Raw genomic sequence first — 7,957 nt, forward strand, 5'->3', positions numbered from 1 at the left:
ATGTTGAGCTTTAAGCCAACTTTTTGACTCTCCACTTTCACTTTCATCAAGAGGCTTTTTAGTTCCTCTTCACTTTCTGCCATAAGGGTGGTGTCATCTGCATATCTGAGGTGATTGATATTTCTCCCGGCAATCTTGATTCCAGTTTGTGTTTCTTCCAGTCCAGCGTTTCTCATGATGTACTCTGCATATAAGTTAAATAAACAGGGTGACAATATACAGCCTTGACGTACTCCTTTTCCTATTTGGAACCAGTCTGTTGTTCCATGTCCAGTTCTAACTGTTGCTTCCTGACCTGCATACAAATTTCTCAAGAGGCAGGTCAGGTGGTCTGGTATTCCCATCTCTTTCAGAATTTTCCACAGTTTATTGTGATCCACACAGTCAAAGGCTTTGGCATAGTCAATAAAGCAGAGTCCTGGAAGAGTCCAAATACATATCCACAGGGAGTTTTTTTAAAAATATGTTTTCTTTTTTTTCCAAGTGATATTTTAAGAGCCAAGAATGAAGATTCACTTAGTTAAATGGGGAGCCTCCTGACTTAGAAGGTCCGTGCCTTAAAAAGATCGCTTGTAACATTTCTGTTGGCAGATCTTCTAAAGTTCCCCAGAGGACCAAGCCCAGTGGTGAAAGTCGTCACTTTCAGGGAAGCCCAACACCAGACATGTACGAGTAGTTCATTTACATTCCTCCCAGCCCGAAGCACCCAGTGCCAGTCCTGGGTCATTTTTATCATAACACCATCACCTCGTCACACAACTGACATTTCACCTTCATCAGATTTCTGGGGGTAATAAGACAGAAAGTTAATCCAAGATAAATTTGTCCATAAAGAAGAAGAAAAGGTTTCAACACCGTACCCACTGCTAGCCTATGGGAATGTGTCAGATCTTTCCTTTTCCTTTTCTCTTCTTCTTCTTCTGCCCCCTCCTCTTCAGTCTCCTTCCTTTTCATCTTCTTTTAAAAACTCTAGACTTCTAGGCTTTTTAAATGTTAAATCTCCCAGCTTTCAAGTGAGAATACTATAATAAGAGCCCTGGACTAGAAAATAGAAGAGCTGTGTTCTATTTGCTGTGTGAGCTACATCTGTAAAGTAAAAGTCTTACCTAAAGGTCAAATGAAAAGCCATTTCTAATGATCCTGTTGCTGTTTTCTAATTGATAAAGAGATGATACTTCCTGCTCATATGTTCAATGCTAGGGAGCCTGTTTCTCTTCCCGCAATTTTTCTATTCTGCTTTATCATGTGAAATCCAAGAGTGAGTATAAAATAAAGGTCTTTCGAAACTATAAATGGTTGATGCCAGTCTCATTGCTGGACAAGATATTCAAACAAACACCAATTTATTTCCTTTTGGTTGGATCACCCAAAGAAACTAGGTCCAGAGTGTTACATCTAGGTGGATTTTGACTTTTAGCCCGGTTTTTCCGAGTACTGATATGTTAACACACAGTGCAGAGATTACCAGTCTAAGTTGCTCAGTCGTGTCCAACTCCCTGCCGCCCCGTGGACTGTAGCTTGCCAGGCTCCTCTGTCCCTGGAATTCTCCAGGCAAGAATACTGGAGGGGGTTACCATTCCCTTCTCCAGGGGATCTTTCTGACCCAGAGATTGAACCCAGGTCTCCTGCACTGCAGGCAGGAATCTTTACCGTCTGAGCCACCAGGAAAGCCCCAAAACCTTAAATGACCCAAAAACGCGAGTGTGACTCCCAAGAAACACTTGTGGATGCAGCTGACCAGAAGTAGCTCTGCAAACAAGCTCCAGACCCTGGGCCATGAACTTTGGGAACAGACATCCCATTTTAAAAGCAAGGAAGCTGCTGGGTGGACCCTGTACCAAGCAGCTATAGCCCTAGTTGAAACAGCTTCATATTGTGATACTGTTACAGCCTATAGTCACACAAATATCTTTATTTTGACAAATCTACCATTATCACCAAGAAAAGGTCATGTGTTGTGGAATTTATTTCCAAATGGAAGAAATTAGGACCACTTTCATGTTTATATTCCTGCTACACTTTCATCAGCAGGCTTACAGAGACCAGATCAAGGATTCCATTTTCTAGCCAGAAATGAAGAAAGGAATTTATTGACTCCCAACCTGACTATGGTGTCAGATCTCAATTTGTCCAGTAGCCTAGGGATTTGGTATTTGCTCAATCCTTTTTGAAGAAATCTTTTCATTTTTTGTGGGTCGGAAGTTCTTTGTTACATGGAAAAAGCCAATCCATGAGGAACAGAAGGGACTAGATTGAAGGTGGCGATGCCTTATAGTTATTAGAAGTGCTCTCACTCATGATAACACAGGCATTTGTAGGAATTTTATTTTCATCCATTGGCCACAATATTAAATATTTCACCAAGGAAATGTTCCATGGGAGATTGCATCTTAGGGACAGGATCTAATCTTTCATATCACAGTAAGAAGCCGATCAAAGTTGTTGAAAGCTAGCTATTAAAGGATTAAACTGGGTCACATTGAAATATATGATGTGAAAACAGAGGGACCTTTTTTTATTCAGTTGAAACATACACAAAATTTACAGAGACTACCTCCCCCCATTTTTTTCAAAACCACTTTCATTAAGGAAAGATAGTGAGCTTTCATGCAACATTGAAAATATTTTTACTAAGGTTTGTTGAAGCCATATAAAGAATTTTGTTCTGTAATGTAAGTGCAATGAAAAGTCATTGGGTTTTAGGTAATTACAGTTTGAAAATATAAGAATATAATTCTGTTTTGCAGAGTTCAGGAAATGGCTTGCAGCAGAGCGGGACTGTTGCCAGAGACAAAGAAAGTGCATAATAGTTGCATAATAGTTGCATAATAGTCCAGTACTACGTGTCGGTTCTTTGTCCTACATAATGGCTGTAGCAATGGGTACTTTCTGCTCCCTCCTCAAACTCAAACACAAAATCTCTCCGGGTTCCTATTTAGGGTCACCCTGGTGCATTGGATTCTGTCCCCTCTTATTCACTCAAGGACTTTGCTCTCACCTCTGTTTCCCTCCTCCTTCCTGCATTAGTATATTCTTCTTTCCTGGTACATCACCCCATCTGTATTTAGAAACTCCTCTGACCCCACTACGCCGTTTCTATGCTGTCCTTTGCACCGAAACCGCACTGAAGCATTGTCTCTATTTCTTCTGTTTCACCGCCTCTTGCACCCACTCCCACAGAACTTTTCCCAGAGTTGCACAAAAATAGTCTCTCTCTTTTTTTTTTGAATCTTCAGATTATGTATTTTATTTCTTCTTGAGTCAATTGATCAGTTGTGGTACAGGAAATGTGTCTACTTCATTGAAGTTGATAAATGCAGTGGCATAAAATTGTTTATATTATTTTATTCTTTTTAATGTATTTAGGCTCTATAGTCTTACCCCTCTTTCTTTACAGTATTAGTAATTTTTTGTTATCTGTATTTTTGATGAATAATTTACATAGAAGTTGATCATATTTATCTTTTTGAAAAAAAATGGTCTTTTATTTCATGAGTTTTTTTCCTATTCTTTGTCCAATATATAGTCCATTTATGTCTGATATCTTTATTATATGTTACATTTTTATTTTGTGTTTAATTTGTTTTTCTTTTCTAACTTGTTACAGAGAAGTCTTCAGGCACTGTTCATATAAATGAATCTCATTTATTGAATGCATACAAGTTTAGGATTCTGAAATCACCTCAGAGAATTCATCATCCTAGCATTACGATATGTCTTTCTTGTTCTGAGTTCTTTCTGGTATTCATCTAGCTATGCACAAAAAATAGTCTTGTCAGTGATGTCCAGTGTACTAATGGCAGTGATAACTTCTCAGTTGTCATCTATTCAACCAGTCAGCAGCACTCAGTGTAGCTGATCACTTTACACTTCTTGAAATACTTCCTTCGCTAAACTTTTGGGCTGTAGCTCCCTTATGTGAAGTCGCTCAGTCGTGTCTGACTCTTTGCAACCCCATGGACTGTAGCCTACCAGGTTCCTCTGTCCATGGGATTTTCCAGGCAAGAATACGGGAGTGGGTTGCCATTTCCTTCTCCAGGGGATCTTCCCAACCCAGGAACCGAACCTGGGTCTCCCGCATTGCAGGCAGACGCTTTACCATCTGAGCCACGAGGGAAGCCCACGTAGCTCCCTTGGTAACCCCTTTATTTCACTGACTTATCATTTTGCTCTCCCTTCCTGGTTTCATCTCATTTTCCTGTCATCTTCTCGTCTTCCTAATGTAAAGTATAAGCATCCTCAGGCTCAGGACCCACTATATGTGCATAACTCCTAGTCATGTCATTCAGCTCATGGCTTCAAGTGCCATCTTTATGCTCACATTTTCCAACTACCTGCAATACCTCTTCATCCTACCTCCTCAACTCAAATATCTATTGTCTGATCATCATCACAATTCGTTGCCTAATAGTCACTTCAAAAATGATATGACCAAACTGGAGCATTGATCATCTTTCAAAATCTAATCCTTCTAGAGTTTTCCCGGTCATAAGAAAGGACAACCCCATTCAAACTGTGACTCCAAACTGAAACGCTGGGACGTGATTTGTAATTTCATTTTCCCCTGTACTTCCATCCAATCTGTTAACAAATCCTGTCCATGTACCTTTGAAATTTACTCTGCATCTAACCACTGTCCCCACCTCCACCGATACCACCCTCTTCCAGGCTCCCATCAGACCCGTCTTGGATGTTCATGCTGCCTCCTAGCTAGTCTTCCAACTCCTAATCCTGTCCCTCTCTAGCTGTATCTTAGCACAGGAGACAGAATGATACCTTTGCGATGTAACCCGTCTCGTGTTTCTTCCTTGCTTAGAACTCTCCTAAGGCTTTTACATCTCACTCAGGAAGAAAAAATAAAAAAAGAAAACCTTTATCTTGGCTAGTAGCCCCCATAAATTGGTCCCTGGATGCAACTCAATCACTATCCCCCATCTCACTGGATTCCAGCCATCGACCGTTTTGGTTCTCAAAAATGCTAAATGTGCCCCTGCTTGTGATGGGGCCTCTGTGATTATTGTTTCCTTGCCTCAAAGTTTTGTTCCCCATATACCTGCTTGGCTGGCAGCCCTCTCTCATTTCAGAGCCCTGCTCGTTTTCACTCCTTCCCTGGTATGTCTAAAACAGTACCACGACTTTCATTTTTTTTCCTCATAGTATTTAGCACCATGTGACATACTACTCATTCCTGAGAATTATATTTATTAACAGATTTGAGGAATTTCATGGTTGTACTTTAAAGCATTTTATGTTCAGTCCAGCATTGCCATAGTTTGCCATGGCATTCTGAGATAGAATGTCTGTAATGTAAGAATCCTAGACTTGCAGGGAAGCTGCTTTCAGGATTTGCCTCTTGGCGCTTCACAAGGGTGTGTTCATCTTCTCCTCACAGAGGGATGCATCAGTGGCAGAGTTTGAAATTCTCTGTTTTGCATGGACTGGGCATTCATCGATATTATGCAACTGAGGGACACATGAAATTTCCTTCTCCATTTTCATCTGTCATTGGCCTGCCATCATTCCTGTAAAGTCCCACCTTATTCTCCCCTACTGGTAGCAACTACAATTAAAAGTCAACCTCCAGTGCCTCTCTAGGAAGCCTATGCAGAGACTTGGAGATAAAAAACTGCATGGTCTACTGAGCAAGAGTCTGTCAAAGGGGCAATAGTGTAGAATATGTCTTATTTTAAAGCACCGTCCCTTAACTATCTGGATAAGCAGATTCTCTTCATGTCTTCTGTCATGCACAGACTGTTCCCTGTGGCAAGCTGAAGGTCTGTGTCTGGAAGGCTACTCTCAAGTAAGCCTGTCTTCCTCTGCTCCTACCTGTTGAGTGCATACTGGCCGAGAATCAGTTGTTCTTAGACCAAGTTTGTATATGCCTGTTGTACTTACAGCTATGTACCTTAAAGATTACATAAGTTAATGAAATATCATGAGCAGGAAAGAATCACCATTTCCATAAAAACTACATGAAATCTTCTGGGGGAACCTCAGGAAGCTCAGTTAATAAAATGAAGATGCTATAGACAAGAAAATTATGAGTTTAGGGGGAATCATTAAACTCTGATAGTATTCTTTACTCATATAGCTTTACAAGTCTTTTTTTTTTAAGGAAATCAAGATTGTAAGTGACAACTGGTGATACATTATGAGTATAATTTATATGAAAACAATAACAACATGCTCAGTCAACAGCCAGATTTAAAAAGAAAAGTCAAAAAATGAAAGGACAAAGGGGTGTATTGGTCCTATGACAAAAGATTGACAAATAATCAGTTTAATTTCCACAAAATGAGCAATAAAATGATGAAAAATGATGAAAAATAACCATATATAACCTATATAAATGGATGAATAATGTGTAAATGTAATGGCATAAAATGTTTAAGATATAGATATGAAATTTTTTATGGTTTCCCACTTATACCAACGTTTTTAATTAACCAACCAACTCTAAATTTCAGCAGTGTAGGACAAAAGAGTTTTTACATTATTTGAAAACAACTTTCAAAAGTAGGGATTACTATCCCATTACAGACATATCAAGAATAACAAGGGAGGTAAAAAAAATCAGAAAAATTATCTGAGAAAAGTAAATTGTATTCCCATTTTCTGCATGAGACTTTCAGTTCAGTTCAGTTCATTGGCTCAGTCATGTCTGATTATTTGCGACCCCATGGACTGCAGCATGCCAGGCTTCGTGTCCATCACCAACTCCCGGAGCTTGCTCACAATCATGTCCACTGAGTCAGTGATGCCATCCAACCCTCTCATCCTCTGTTGTCCCCTTCTCCTCCCATCTTCAGTCTTTCCCAGCATCAGGGTCTTTTCTGAGGAGTCAGTTCTTCGCATCAGGTGGCCAAAGTATTGGAGTTTCAGCTTCAGCATCAGTCCTTCCAATGAATAGTCAGGACTGATTTCCTTTAGAATTAACTAATTTTATCTCCTTGCAGTTCAAGGGGCTCTCAAGAGTCTTCTCCAACACCACAATTCAAAAGCATCAATATTTGGTGCTCAACTTTCTTTACAGTCAAACTCTCACATCCATACATGACTACTGGAAAAACCATAGCTTTGACTAGACAGAACTTTGTTGGCAAAGTAATGTCTCTGCTTTTTAATATGCTGTCTATGTGTGTCATAGCTTTTCTTCCATTTTTTAATTTCAAGGCTGCAGTCACCATCTGCAGTGATTTTGGAGCCCAGAAAAATAAAGTCTCTCACTGTTTCCATTGTTTCCCCAACTATTTGCCATGAAGTGATGGGGCTGGATGACATGATCTTAGTTTTCTGAATGCTGAATTTTAAGCCAACTATTTCACTCTCCTCTTTTACTTTCATCAAGAGGCTCTTTAGCTCTTTTTCACTTTCTGCCATAAGGGTGGTGTCATCTGCATATCTGAAGTGTTGATATTTCTCCAGCAATCTTAATTCCAGCTTGTGCTTCATCCAGCCCAGTGTTCCTCATGATGTATTCTCCATATAAGTTAAATGAGCAGGGTGACAATATACAGCTTTGACGTATTCCTTTTCCTATTTGGAACTAGTCTGTTGTCCCATATCCAGTTCTAACTGTTGCTTCCTCACCTGCATATAGATTTTTCAGGAGGCAAGTCAGGTTGTCTGGTATTCACTTCTCTTTAAGAATTTTCCACTTTCTTGTGATCCACACAGTCAAAGGCTTTGGCATAGTCAATAAAGCAGAAGTAGATGTTTCTCTGGAACTCTCTTGCTTTTTCGATGATCCAGAAGATGTTGGCAATTTGATCTCTAAACGAGCTTGAACATCTGGGTGTTCACAGTTCACATACTGCTGAAGCCTGGCTTGGAGAATTTTGAGCATTGCTTTGCTAGCGTGTGAGATGAGTGCAATTGTGCTGTAGTTTGAGCATTCTTTGGCATTGCCCTTCTTTGGGATTGGAATGAAAACTGACCTTTTCCAGTCCTGTGACCA

At 39.9% G+C, this 7,957-nt stretch overlaps 1 protein-coding gene across 3 annotated transcripts in view; it reads left to right on the forward strand.

Annotated features, from left to right (window-relative positions):
* Positions 1-7,957, forward strand: part of CNTN4 (contactin 4) — a 999,337-nt gene that overhangs the window by 751,902 nt on the left and 239,478 nt on the right. The gene's annotated exons all lie outside the window — the stretch shown is intronic.

The sequence above is a fragment of the Bison bison genome, unplaced genomic scaffold (assembly GCF_000754665.1).
Source record: "Bison bison bison isolate TAMUID 2011002044 unplaced genomic scaffold, Bison_UMD1.0 scf7180017864474, whole genome shotgun sequence".
Classification (NCBI taxonomy): Eukaryota; Metazoa; Chordata; class Mammalia; order Artiodactyla; family Bovidae; genus Bison; species Bison bison.